General features: G+C 42.5%; 1 pseudogene; it reads right to left on the bottom strand.

Annotated features, from left to right (window-relative positions):
• Positions 1-1428: 1428 nt before the first annotated feature.
• LOC124702623 lies at positions 1429-11977 on the bottom strand (annotated as a pseudogene).
• Positions 11978-14599: the final 2622 nt, after the last annotated feature.

Below are 14599 nucleotides of genomic sequence, written 5' to 3' on the forward strand. Positions count from 1 at the left end.
AGAGAGGGAAAGATTCTTTTTGTGTGGCTATGAATGAGCACATGCGTGATTAAAGAAGGAGAAAGAGGCTGCATGCAGCCCAACCGGACACAAACGGACGGACGTGCGGACACGTCCGCACAGACTGCGGATGTTTTGCGTCTAGACACTGGAGCGCATTTTTTAAAACGTCCGTTTGCGTCGGTCCGTTGGAGATGCCCTAATGGGAAAAAAAAAATCTGCCACAACGCTCAGTTGTTGTGATCTAGTGAACCATCAAATCGCCAATTCATCTTGTCACAGTTCTATCTGTAATAAGCGGCAACCCCATTCTGCCGTCAGAAACTCTTCAGTGACAGGCTAGCATATTACAACCACTGCATCCGTGGTGTGTCGACATTTAAAAATATTTACAACCCTAACAAGACCGCTTTTGCATCATCACGCTAATTCCGTGGATGTACATCAAATTCCCAGAAAACCACACACAAAATTGCACTCCCAACATCATGTTTCTACACCAAGACAAGTCTTTCTAGAAATAACATACAACTCCAACATAGAAACAAACATTAGGACAAAAATGTTTCTAACGGCAACAAAAATGATTTCTATTTTTTTCTGCATGGTATGATATCCCAATGCACTAGACTCAAGTGTTTACGCGCTCCTATACACTTGTTAATTTTCTATCTATAACAGTCGAGAACTTCAGCTAGATTTTGTACATCTTGGTCTGCCAAAGAAGAAAAAAATGAAGAAGGTGCCCAATAAATGGGGGCAAACCAAAAAAAAATGAGCAAAATTGCAAAGAATCAAAATCTATTTATGTAACCAAAAGAAAAGGATTTACTCCACAGTAATTCCGTGCATTTTAACGATCCAGCATGCTTGACGATCCCGTGGAGACCAACTGATCGTTATCTTGGCCGCTTTCAGATGCTTGCTTGCTGGGGATGATTGCTGACGGCGACCACTGATCTGGGACAACAAGAAAGTAGGCCGACATGGCTTTCCTGAAACGCTTCTTGTACTGCTTTGGTGAGATTACAGTTGGTGATACATTCTTCGGTCCGCCTAATATTCCTGAAGCTTTCACCCATGTCTCTAGATGTTTGTCCCACGTATATTGCCTCATGAAATCTATGATTCCCATTACAAGTTCATGCCTCTTCTCATCAACACCAACAAGTAAAGAGTAATCCATTACGTCGATGGACTGCAAAAAGTTACCAATGTTTCTGTAAGAAACTGCACTTGTTTGTTGTATCAATTTAAAGCATACCATATTAACTCATTCAGAGTTCTATAGAGTATAGATTTCCTTTTGGAAGAAAATAAAAATAGTTTAATAGATTCTCATAGACTCATAGTGGTAGAAAAAGATCGCAGCTCACAGCAGATATACCACATATGATATAGATTATAGAATAAAACAATAGATGTCAATCAAGTATGCAGGTGTGTTGTACTTACAGCAAGGAATGCAGTATCATTCCAAACAGCTCTCTCCAGAAGCCGCTTCGCCTTGTTCCCGACAAAAATTGGGGATGTTGGCATCACTTCAAGTAAGTTCTCATCAAGAAGTACTTTGTCACTACCATTCGAATCAGGGTTATATCTTGATCTTGTCGAGCCTTTCAAATCATATAATCTTGTCACACGACGTTCAAATAAGAGATTTTCCATGACCAGAACATCCATCTTCACCTCCTTTCCACCTTTCAGACTCTTAACCTACTCATTCCCAAACTATAATATTAAAAGATCTATAAAGCACTTCTGAAGATTAAGCACATAGATCAAATTTCACACTAAAAAGCTGCTGTTGAATTACATGCCAAACAAGTTTGAGTCCAACTATCAGGATCACTTTCAGGCTGTTGCATCACTCAATGGATGACTTGGATAACATTAACTTAATGCTTACTGAGAACTAATGTTTTCAAAAGGAAGTATATAAAGCTGTATCTTGTGAGTCGTAATGCTATTTTTTTATATGTGTCTACTTTACAGGTGCGACATGATTTTCTAACCAAGTAACGCCACAGCCTAAGCTCCTTTGCGTGGGCGGCTGAACAGTGGCACGGTGGCAGGCAAGGTAGGTTTCGTGTAGGTAAAGCCTCCTTTTCTGGTTTCTTGATTAATTGATTGATGCCTTCAGGCTTACACAGATTGCCTTCATATAGGCTACTTAGCTTGATCCTGAATCTTCCCAGCCTTTTAATGTTTTCCTATCTTTAACAAACCCTACCTTGTCTAACTTTGGAAACTAAAAAACTTCATAAACAAGGAAATTAAAAGATCAGTGGCTAAGCCTCAAGGCTGATGGCCCTAAGTCTTCCCACGGATATTTGACGGTAAACAAAACTAAATCAGGTAATTTTTAAATATTTAGTTATTTCCACTGCTCATATACGGCTGCCATTTTATTTTTCCAAAAATAATCTAGCTTGGGCCACTACTTTTTAAACAGTACAATGTTAACAAAGAATTATAATATAGTATGAAATTACTTCAAATGCAAAAGGTAGAGGCTCATTTTCTACATGGCCAACCACCTGAAGTTTGGAAAACATGACTACATGTCGGTACACATCTATGGTGTTACAGTTCCCCTCCCTTGCATCCATTGATTAATAATTTTCTAAGAAAGACTACTCCTCCCTCCGATCCATATTAATTGTCACTAATACGTATGCATCTAAATCAAAATGTGTGTAGATACATCCATATTAGCGACAAAAATTATGGATCAGAGGGAGTAGTATAAGTGGAATCCATCAAGCTTTCATCACAAATAAATATAGGTCTTTCAATATAAGAAAGCCACAATTAAATGATGTCCCCTAAACTATGGTAACATGACCACCGGAAAATTACACATGGGGCACAACACATAAAATTTAGTGTGCGGTCAGTGGAAAGGAATACATGCAGAAAACATTCATGGAAATTACCTGATAAATACCAAGAATTTTTGCAATGCAAGTAGGACTGCCTGTGACAATTGACTCTGACAGATATTTGAAATATTCCGGAGCAAATTTCATGAAAGACTCCAATTCTGTTTTGGTAACCTGCTTAATGATGAACCTATCATCCAGTGATTTTGCAAAGAAAACATTGCTCTTGCCTCCTTGAGCACCCCATTTCTTGCAGCGACTTAGTGACCTGACAAAGTCACGCTCTGATGGACAGCATATTCTCCTCAATGCATCAAACTGTTTTGCATAGTAACAAATCACAGTGTACTTCACTTGTTCTAGAGGACCTTCATCTCCAAAATTTACCTTTATGTGAGTTACCTTGCCATACACAAAGGGGTCCGAAGTAGATGGGTTCTTGCTTCCTGGCATGGAGAGAATATTGTCCTCTGCTGACACAACACTTCTTAGAAGTTCAGAAGTAGTTTCATCTACTGATTCAGTTAATGAGACACTTCTGGAATCACTGAGTGGAAGCGAAGTGTCTGTTGCTTCTTTTTCGAGCTCGTCTGACAGCTGAAGATGGTATTCATGAGAGGCAAGTGCGTGCGAGATGATGCTGGTAGGTTCATCATCAAAAACTCCAACAACAGTGTCATTGGTGCCTATAGGAAAGAGAAATTTGGGCCCAATCTGACGCTCCACCGGCCTTAAGAAAGAAATATAAACAGGTGTATATTCAATGAGCGCATCAAACCTTTTTGAGCGACTCCACTGCTTGTTAAGAGAACGGTATAATTGTAAGAAAGGCATCCCTATCCAATTGGAGTGGTCCTCTGCACAATCCCCTAGCTTGTTAAGCAACACAGAGGCGTACGAAGGTGTAGTGTCACTGATGTGTTCTTCTGAGTCCTCTGACGATGCCGTGGAATCTGGCACTCCTACCTTGCTAGTAACAGGGTCATTTTCACCAGTCCATTTTGCATCAAGTGCATTAGACACATCTAATATACTGGGAAACTGCCCTTCTGACAGGGTGCGTCGAGCAACAAGATCAGACTCCAAAGGGACTGAATCTGCGTTCACGCTAACACTGCTATACAGAGGTGTTTGGACATTTCTTTCGAGAAAATCCGACTCACTTGTAAGTATTCGGTGGTCAAGATTACAATAGCTATTACCTCCATCAACTCGACTACAATTCTGTCTACAAATGCTCACCTGAAGATTTTCAGCGTATTTAGCTTCTTTATTAGCAGCCCCAGTGCCACTATTAAGACTATGAAGCTGTCCTGTGGCATTTGGATCAGCAACACTATCCGCAGAATGGATTATCTCCTTATCACCTGGCCTGATGTTAGATAGTTCATGGCGATTTCTGTCTGATCTTGCAGCAAATATCAGCCTTTGATCCCACAGGTATGAATGGAAGAGCAACTGCCTCCTCAGCCTATTAATCTCAAGAATGTCTGGTTGACATTTCGGTACTTCCTTTTTCAAAACTTTATTCAGACATCCCTAATTGGTAAAATAAGACAACAATCAGCTACCTCATAAACAATGCATGAGTGCAGGACCAAAGTAATGGAATTGAATTTTTTGGTGCCAAAATCATTTCACGGACCAGATTCACAGAACTTCTGGACATTTCAAGTTGATTTCATGTCTACACCAAGAGGGCTCACATGGTAGCACTTTCTATGTTTGTTATCACTAGATATGTTTATGGCTAAATCTCAAACTTACTAGTCAAGTACTCAATTAGTCATATTTGTAGTTCCAAATATACCATTATCCAAGAGATTCGTATTTGCATCTGCTGACATGAAAGTTGAAACAAATCTATCCTAATTGTTGACACAATTATAAAGAGAAATGAGCTAGGCCTTATTCTCTACAAAACAAAATGAGTTGGGGATTGACTTGTCAGTGATATATTGTTGTTGAGTTGTACATACAGTCATACACAGATGGCAGATTTTCACAACCCTGTACACATGTGGTACAGTTCAAGCAACATGTGCCACAAGTCCACGACCTTGGAGCTGTCAAGTGGTGTGCCTTTTCCATGAGTTGAAATTGAGAAAATGACGCAAAACCACCACAATTGGGGTAAGGTTTTCACTTAACTACCAAGTTGGGGCGAAATGACACTTCACCACCACTGTTGGGGCTGGTTCGTGACGAAGAGCACTGATTTTTCGTTTTGCTGATCTTAACCAGTTTTCTGGCAGGTGGGGCCCTCTATTAAATCCTAGGTGGCAAAACCAAATAACTTATTTATGCCAAATTTACAAGACCCCCCACCTCAGTTTCCCACAAGCAATCAAGGCCTGGGAGCGTCCGCTGCGCCCTCCTCCATCCGCCCTCCTCCACCAAACGTTCGTGCTCACCGGCGCCCCTCCCCTACATAGGTCGGCGCTGCCCCGCCCCACTCCACCCCTGCTCGGATGGCGCCACCACCCTCTCACCGGCGTCCTGGTCAAAGCTGAGCTCGGTCCCTCCACCGGCGCCGCCCCAGTCGCGCCGCCCCTCCTTGTCTAAGGTGAGATCCGGCACACATGCGAGGAGTCAGGCCGCGCCCCCTGGCCTGGGGCTGGGGTTAGCCTGTGGTGGCGCCGGCGTCAACCGCCACGGCCCAGGCCAGTCGCGCATGCGTGACCCGCTGCAGCAGTATGAGGTAGAAGCGGCTGCGAAATGGGAGGCCTTATCGGCAACGAAATAGCACGGGGGCGCAGCGGCGGAAGCCTCTGGCACCACGGCGAAGGCGAAATCAAATGGGGACGCGGCCCCCAAGGCCTCGATAGCGGCAGAATCGAACAGGCACCGCGCGGGCTTCCGTCTCTTCTCCGTCCAGGCCAGGGTGCTCCTCGAGGTGTTGCTCCGCGGAGGCACATTTCCCTCCGGCGGTGAGTGGCCCAGGCCAGGTCAGACGTGAGGCAGAGGAAGAGGACGGCGTTGACCTCATGGCTGGATCACTAGGGTGATTTTCTTTTCTAACGGAGGACACATGTGATATAAAATATATTTTAGAGGTTCTTTTGCAAAATGAAACCGGCAGTTAGGTTTCCGCCAGCCACGTTGACCTGACAGGTGGACCCAAATGGTCAGAATGTGGTTTAACACCACTAATTGGTGAAGTCAGTGCTCTCCATCATGAACCAGCCCCAATAGTGGTGGTTAAGTGTCATTTCGCCTCAACTTGGTAGTTAAGTGACAACGTTGCCTCAATTGTGGTGGTTTTGCTTCATTTTCTAGTTGAAATTACAAGTTTAAGGTCTACTTCAATGGAAATGGTATAAGAAAGCAGTATCGAAAGGAAGCGCACCTCAAATTCTAACTTTTCCTTTCGAAACATGCCCTCAAGTTCAGCAATATAATTGGTAAATTCCACACCGACAGAACTGCTGTGAGCCTTTTTCTCAGAAATCAGGTGTAAAGTACGTGATATTTCGTCGAAGAGAACCTTTGCCCGGTCAATAACCTATAAAATTTGATAAAATGTTAACCACTCAGGTGACAACCAAAGCAGTTCTTTAATAGCAAACTACTAAAAAATAAAGAGAAATTTAACATGCTTGACAAAGGCTGAAACAGACTCAAGTTTTATGCAAACCAAGCCTTCTATTGATGTATGATACACACCTCGTTTACTTCTTTCTGTATCCACTCCAAAGGCTGGTGAGTAAAATAAAGCTTATGAGGTGGTACATGGACTGAATGAACATTAATAGGTGCATATCGGAAGCAGGCCACCATTTTGCCCAACCTATGTACAAAAGCAGAACATCAAAAACCAAAATATCCAATCTTTTATAATTCAACATGAGATTTATGGCCAGCCTCCAGGGTGCATACTCAGTACTCGCTATGAAAATCAACTGAGAACAATTCAGTCTGGAAATGCTAACATCTGAAGACAACTTACCCATAGAATCGAAGACAGTCCCTGTGGAGAGAATGACCACAACTGGCTACCCTACTTGCAGCTGCATGATTTGAAAAGCTAAGCTCCAAAAATTTTCCCAATGACAAACCCCAAGCAGCATCAGACATGACAATCCTAGGAGTCGCTGGTGGAAATCCATCACTCCGTGGGCACTTCAGGCACCTGTGCCACATCCAAAGTTTCCCATCCCTTTCTCCTGGCAAAACAATATCTGCGTGTTTTCTAATTGATATTGTTAGACTCCCCTGGTGATGAGTGTAGCATTGGACATGAGCTTCAGGTGGCGTATCACATGCTCGGCACTTGTGATCCTGTATAAATCATTGTTACTACTGTCATACATGTGAAGAATGGGAAAGGCCGAAGTTCATGAAATTACACATGCAGGGAATAAAAAGGATAAAAACCTTTTCAAATAGCTGATCACGCAAAAACCTTCCTAGGGGCTTGTCAGCATTACCATAATACTTGATGCGTAACAGGTGGGCTCGCTCACAAATAGATCTTTTCCATACACAACGTATGGACAAAGAGACTAAGATGCTCTGATGGTCAGAAGGCACAACATCTTCCCTATTTGATGTGACGTCATGTCCATGACTATTTTCTTGATTTTGTACCGCAGGAGTAGACACTGGTTGCACTAGGAGCAAATTGTTAGTGTTGATGATTCTCACATTAGGCAAAGCACTTGAACCCTCTAATGGCTCCTTGAGATTAGAATAATTAGTGGTATTTGAGCTGACCACAGACATGCTCTGATGATGATTAGAGTTGATTGAATCTGCTCTCACCAACTTAAGGTCTGAACTCCTTGAATAATCCTCATGGTAATCACCAGAGTACACACTCCTTTTCTCTACAGTAGAATATATATGTGAATGGTCCATGGGTACATCAGATGTAGCTATTGAAGACATGGATACAGAATCTGCAGTTGCAGTGACCTCTAGTTTATCACCATTCCTGCTGTTAAAGTTACAACCATTGGTGCACAAAGGTCCAAAAGAACAAGGGTTGGCCTTTTGAGAAGTAAGGCAATCACTGTCTACTGGTGGTTCAACCACAGCTGTTGCACTTGGGTCAGCTGATATAACAGAGTCTGTGTCAAGGTGCTCAAAACTAGCAGTTGCCTGTTGGCTGTTGGAAGTATTAATTGTGAAACCTGGCACGGTTGAAATAGAGCTGTCTGCAGTAGATCGTTTATCTGGTAAGTTTACAGTCAGTGGAGACCTTAGGGGAAGTTCTGGCAGGGTGGCACCTTCATCTGCAAGGAAAGATGTTTCTAAGGCCAAGTGATATGCTGCAAATATGCCATACTGGACCACATGCTTAATTCTCTTCAGCTCATCCATGCTACCGCCTTTCAGCAGAACCTGCAGGTCATATAGGCCAAAATGATAATTTTCAGGAAGAGATTATATTTCAATGTTTTATGCAAACAAACTGGAGTATGACAGGAAAAAATGTACAGAAATTTTATCATATCTTGCTGGAAAAAGAAATAAAAAGTTATGCTTGCCACCATCTCAAATAAGTGGATCTTTTTTAAGAGAAAAGTAAGTTAACGTTTTGACACCTTTCAGTTTGGAATACATTCACAAGCAAGGGAGATAAGCTAACAAGTTACTGTTACGATCACCCTGATCAATAAGTAGTATTATGTCTTCTGTAAAATATTTACTACATGCACTTTTGGAGCCCAGCTTTCCTAGAAGAAATAACAGGAAGTAGTTATATCACTTACAGTGCATCCTAATGGCTTTGCGCATCCTTCAAAAAACATCATGGTCTTCAGCATTTTCTTGGTCTTATTATCCGGCGTCACAGAATGTTCAATGTGTTTGTCTACATGAAACAACTCACAATAACCAAGTTTCTGCGACGGTGTGATATCAGCAGAAGAACCTATCTGAGCACCTGTGCAACGAGCAATACGCTGCAAGAGGGATTCTTTAATATTTAAAACCAGCGATATGTTCTTTTCTAGAAGCAAATCTTGAGCATAGCGAGAAACTGAATTCTCAACCAAAATGAGGTTAGGTTTTTGAGCTACAATCTTCGCGACTGCCATTTTAAGGTGATCTGTTTCCTGCACAGTGCATATCATATGAGAAATAAATATAAGACAAATGTAAGCTTAATAGTGATAACAGCAAATGTGAAAAGGTTCATGAACCTGCTGGAGCAACGTGTCAATACTCGACAGCTGATTTGTAACTCGTTGATACTCAAGAGCTCCGGAAAGTAGAAGGAGACGAGGTTTTTCTATTCTGGAAGACATGCGCCTATGTGCGACATTCTTCTTACAGACTACTCCTTTTACAACAGCGCTGAAAGAAAATGGATACACGCTTCAGAAAATATTTAAACAATATGTCTCAATGTAGCATTAAAGTCATCTAATTGACGGTACCAACTGGATCACCATTAACAAGATGTAGACTCCAAGAGGGGAAAAATATTTACAGATAGAGCTTCATGAGCGTCAACAAAGATCTCAATTGTAGGTCTATAGTACAAAAACAAGAGATAATTCACCTTTCACTGCGGTGTCCACTTGCTAAACACTTAACCTTGACATATCCACCAGGGTCCATGCTACCATCTTCGCTTGTGTCTGGTCTGAGGAAGTTTGCAGCTTCCCATGATACCAACGTAACAATCTCCAACCAACCCATGTCATCACCTTCCTCTAATGCAATATTCTCCACCTGCAACAGCTGAGAAATCAAAGCCCTGAAATGCCCATCAACAACATTCTTCATTACTTTCTTATGTTCTTCAGATGAGCGATCTCTACTTCGAAATTCTCCACTGCCGAAGCTACTTGATGATTGAAGATAACACCTTCCACCATCAGATAAAGGAGCATCGTCGTCATCGTCGTCATCAAACATATCAGTTTCTAGCTCATCTTCTTTATCTTCTGGTTCAGGAGGGATCCAAAAATTATCATTCTTCTCAAAATCCACTGAATTTGTATCCACAGTTTCCAGAGCATAAATGGAAGACGCAGCCCCACACTCTGAGCTATTATCAAGTTCTGGCTCATCCTCCACTTTGGTGACCGTCAATGTGCTGGGGAATCCGTGGTCAAGTGCACAAGAGGATAACTCCGTTGGAATTACATTTTCTTCAACCGGCCTTGCTATTGTTGTATTGTATGTAGCATCTAACTCATCAAAATCATCTGAGCGGAAGTACTGGTTATTGTGCTGTTGATGTTGCACCTGCCTGTCAGAGCAGTAAGCAGCATACTCTTCATCTTCATCATCACTCCTGAAGAAGAAAGTCCACGATGAGACTTGGTGTTTTCAAGCATCATAACTTGTTAATTAATCAAGTACCACATAACAAGATCAATACAATTCAACTTTGAACCAAAAATATAATGATGTTTTATACCTTTTCTAAAGATAAACCAACAGTATTTAAGAAAAAGCATAGGACATATTATGATATAGAGGGCATTTATGGGAAAAAAACCTACTAACTATAATTATACTGGGTAATGTTATAAGATATATGAGGTCCTATACAGAATACCTGTTTGTGTAATAGCCAAATTGAATCGAAGAAGAGTCATCTCTGTTTGAAATGATCGACATACTTTTCTCAGGCAAATGGCTGTCTTGCATACGATGAGAAAGTTTGTCTTGAGAAAATTTGGGAGGGGAGGACCAATGGTGGGAGCCCGAGCCACATGTTTATAATTTCCAGCAGGGTAAGAACCAGCCAGTGTGCTAACACTCTTAATGGTGATAGTTGACTTTGTACTGAACAGACTCGCCTCAGACAAGCAAGGGCTGAGCACTGGCAGCAGCTGCTTGACAGCAGCAATTTGCTCTTGCTCCCATTGCTTGAAGCAAAAGTTGCAGACACGAATCCTGTCCCCCTCATCGTCACTTTTATCAGGGCCACTTGAAACTGGGACAGAATTTGCTGTGCACCTACCACAGAATATGCGGCCACAACGACGGCAATGGTGCCTGCGGTTGAATATGGTGAACTGTGTATCACAGTCATAGCAGACTCGACAACTGTGGTCAGGCATCCAGAAGTCCCTCGAGACATTTTCTGGTTTGGACCGGCGAGGCAGCCATGATGTCAAAAGCTTAACTACATCAGCACAAGTTTTATCTGAGGGCTCCATGGGTGGCTGCAATGGTACCGCCTCAAAGAAATCCTCATGCTTGCATCCTCATCTGCTGCAACATAAATGTATTAAGAAATTATTAAGACACACAGTATGACATAGTGCCCGGAAAAGAATAGAGGTTGTCCAAGAATGTATGCAGTCAAACTATTTTAATTTTTACCAACAGTGCTTCATTATAAATTACATCATGATGAAAATTACGAGCAGATTACTCAAAAGTACTTTCCTAATATTATAATTCTATTATTAGGTAATGCATATTGATTGCAACAGAAAATGGTGGTCCAAGATATGTTCTGTATACAGGTACATGACGCCACAATGGCACATTTGATCTTGTAGGGAGTGAGCTCACTCGTGTATTCCAAGTAATGTCTCTTGTGTGGAGTCCAAGCATGGTTCCTAACAAAGATATATGTAGTACTACCTAACACAGCAAATTATGACATGCACCTTGTGTAGAATCTAATACCATGTATTTTTAATACAACAATAATTGTCTGAATGGACTAATAGAAGGAGCATGACCAAACTATAAGTTCTGTACTTAACTTTTATACATAGTCCAATTTACATGGTAATTTAAAACATCGATACAAAGGTGTCTGAAGATACATTCTCTAACCCGAGAGCATACGGGCAATCAACAATACGCAAAGAACAACACTGTAATAACTCTATAAGCACCTAAAAAAAATCCAAAGGTTTCTTATTGAGAAAAAATTCCAAAGATTTAATTTTTTGAGAAAACAATCTGAATTTGGTTTTCCAATGCAATGCCGATACAGAATCAATAACGCTGCCGGGGGCTGGCTGTACCTCCTGCAAAACCAGTCAGAATTAGCACCGCCAGAGCGGAGCCGTGGCAAAAAATTGGACACGAATCCGCAGAAGGGCCTCCAAGAGAACCAAGATCGGGCAGGTGGCGCCTGTTGCAGCAGCAGCCGCCGCCGCCACCACCACCACCACGGGGCGTGACAAGAATCCCTCGGCGCGCGCCAACAGGACAGGTTACCTATAAGAAAAGAAAGCGTGATGTCACCACCCGAAGTCGTGCCCCGCGCCCATATATCGTATAGGCGGCGGGGGCGGGGCGGGGGCGCTGCTCGCGCCGGGCATTGGCGCCGGCGTCGCCGGAGCCACACGACACGACACGGCGCGCCGCGCGATGCAGTGGGAGGTCGTTTGGCGGCGATGCCGGGTCCGAGCGCTGCGGGAGAATCCGATCGGAAGGGGGGGCAAAAGATGGAGAAATTTTGGTTCACGAATCGGCGGAGAGGGGAGGACGGGGAAGAGAGAGAGCGACGAACTGGGAAGAGAGAGAAAGGGAGAGGAGGGAGTTAATTCCTCTTTCTAAATTTCTTAATTTTTGTGGTTTTGTTGTTGGCATGTGAGGGTGACAAGTGGGGTCGTGAAGCGAGGAAGTCGCGGCGGGCCCACAAGGGGCTCCTGGGGAATCTGTATCGCTGGCTTTCCATTTGTGCTCTTCTTTTCCATGCGAGGCACTGGTGTGCTGGGTTTCACTAGCGTTTCTTTCCTTTCCTCTTTTTTTTTTTTGAGAATTTCATTAGCGGTTTCGTGTAGAGCTTTGAAAGTTTTGCAGGGTTTTTGCATTTATTTACTTCCAATACTTGTATATATTTGATAGGGAGGACAACTCTCCACCGGAAGTGCTTTCTCATTCCCATCCCATTTAGTAGCTGCGGAGATTATTTTTCTTATCACATCCCTATCACGGATCGGGTTGTCCATTAAGAAACTATATTCAAATATTCTTCGCATAATTTTATGATCTTGCATTGTTGGCATGCGAAAATAAGAAACTTTTGTACTCTAATAAATATTTGGGAAAATTACAACAAATTAGTATCATGTATGTGTGTGCTAAATATTACTATGAAAATGTACTAAACTAGACACCATATTACCACATATTACATATGAAATATATACCAATTTATATGTATATACAAGTATAAAACGAAGATAGCGGTAAGAGGGAATGGGAGACCTTTTAATCCCCAAACCCGTCCCTTGATGGATGAATTTCTTGGAGGTTTGCGGGGGGAACAGGCCCCATTGTCATTCTTAATGGTGGATTAAACAACTCTTGCATGTGCAGAAGTTCTAGATGGCCTGTTTATAGGTAGGAAAAGCTTGGAATCACCCGCATGACCTATTGTCCGGACCGGGTGGCTCGGCACACTCGTCCTTCTCTCTTTCCCTTCTTTCCTAGCTTCTCTCTATTGCTCCAGCACACTACTAATGTTATCGCTAACTTCCACCACCCAGGCCCACTCCTTTAGCCATACGACTCATCCGACGATCCTTGCTGCTCGGCTTCTCCACTGACTTTCCTTCTCCTACTACCCATTCTCCTTCATTGTTGTATCTCGAAACGTCCATTGAACTCATATGCCATGGATGGACTATGGGAGGATCTTAGATCTGAGGCTCTCTAGTGTGCTGAGTCAAAGGGAGATGGTGGGTCAGAGCTTTGGCGAGCCGGATTCGAAGTGGACACGAAACTGTGGCATGCCATGGATGATGTTATATGGTTAGTTTTCATATATTTTTAATGTTCTGTAGGTGTTTTTTAAATGCTTCAAACTCATGTGCATTTTGCTGAATACACAAATCACCCCATGATGCATACGAGTGTTGGCTTTTATCTTGGAGTTTTATTGTGACTAATGGGGACTCGCCGTACACTCATATTTTTTTGCATAGGTATTTCAATATGTTGCAATGTTTCTTGTACAATTTTGATGCACCTAATCCTGCTCCGACACGACTCCTCTTTTTTGTCCCTTTACTTTCTCCGACCATGTACCATTTGTCGTGTCTTCAATCGACGATTCGCCAGGTGGCCACCTAGTGACCTCTGGATTCCTGACATTATGGGTCTAACCCAATACCAATTTGTTTGTTCGTTCTTTGTTCATTTCCTTTTTATGAGTAACTATCTCGTATGGATACGCCCCTTGGAAGTGAGGCGACGACCAGTAGTCGGGATATGACCAAGACACATACACACACAAGGAAGAGGCTCGAAGGGGAGGCATTGGTGCGGGCCGGCTTGGAGTAAGCATGCCAGTGCATGGTGATGGGGGGCCGAACGAGGAGCCCGACAGAGGGGAGCAGAGGCGATCGGGAGGAGAATGACAAGTCCTACCTAGGGTTCTGTTCTAGTTTTTATGCATTGATTATGCATATATGAGTAGCCCCCGAGAACCATGATGCCTTGGTTTTCAGTAGGTCTTTGTCCCGCAACTGTGTTGTTAGGTACAACCACGTTTGCTCCTAAACCGTATTTTGAAAATGGCATATTCTATAAGTTACTAGAATAATAAAGAAATGTTTGATATGACAATAAACTAAGAACTAAATTAAGCTAGAACGAAGTAATTATTTGAAGTGGACAAAGAGCATGCGAATGTTGTTATAGGGAGTTGCAAGATGGATAAAGGAGTTCTCAGGGAGTGATGGATCCATCGCTATCATTTGAAGAACACGATTAGGATATAGGTTTGTCCTTATTTGTGTATGTGTGCATGGGAAGAGCTTCAAATAAATATGATC

Source organism: Lolium rigidum, chromosome 3 (assembly GCF_022539505.1).
Source record: "Lolium rigidum isolate FL_2022 chromosome 3, APGP_CSIRO_Lrig_0.1, whole genome shotgun sequence".
Lineage (NCBI taxonomy): Eukaryota > Viridiplantae > Streptophyta > Magnoliopsida > Poales > Poaceae > Lolium > Lolium rigidum.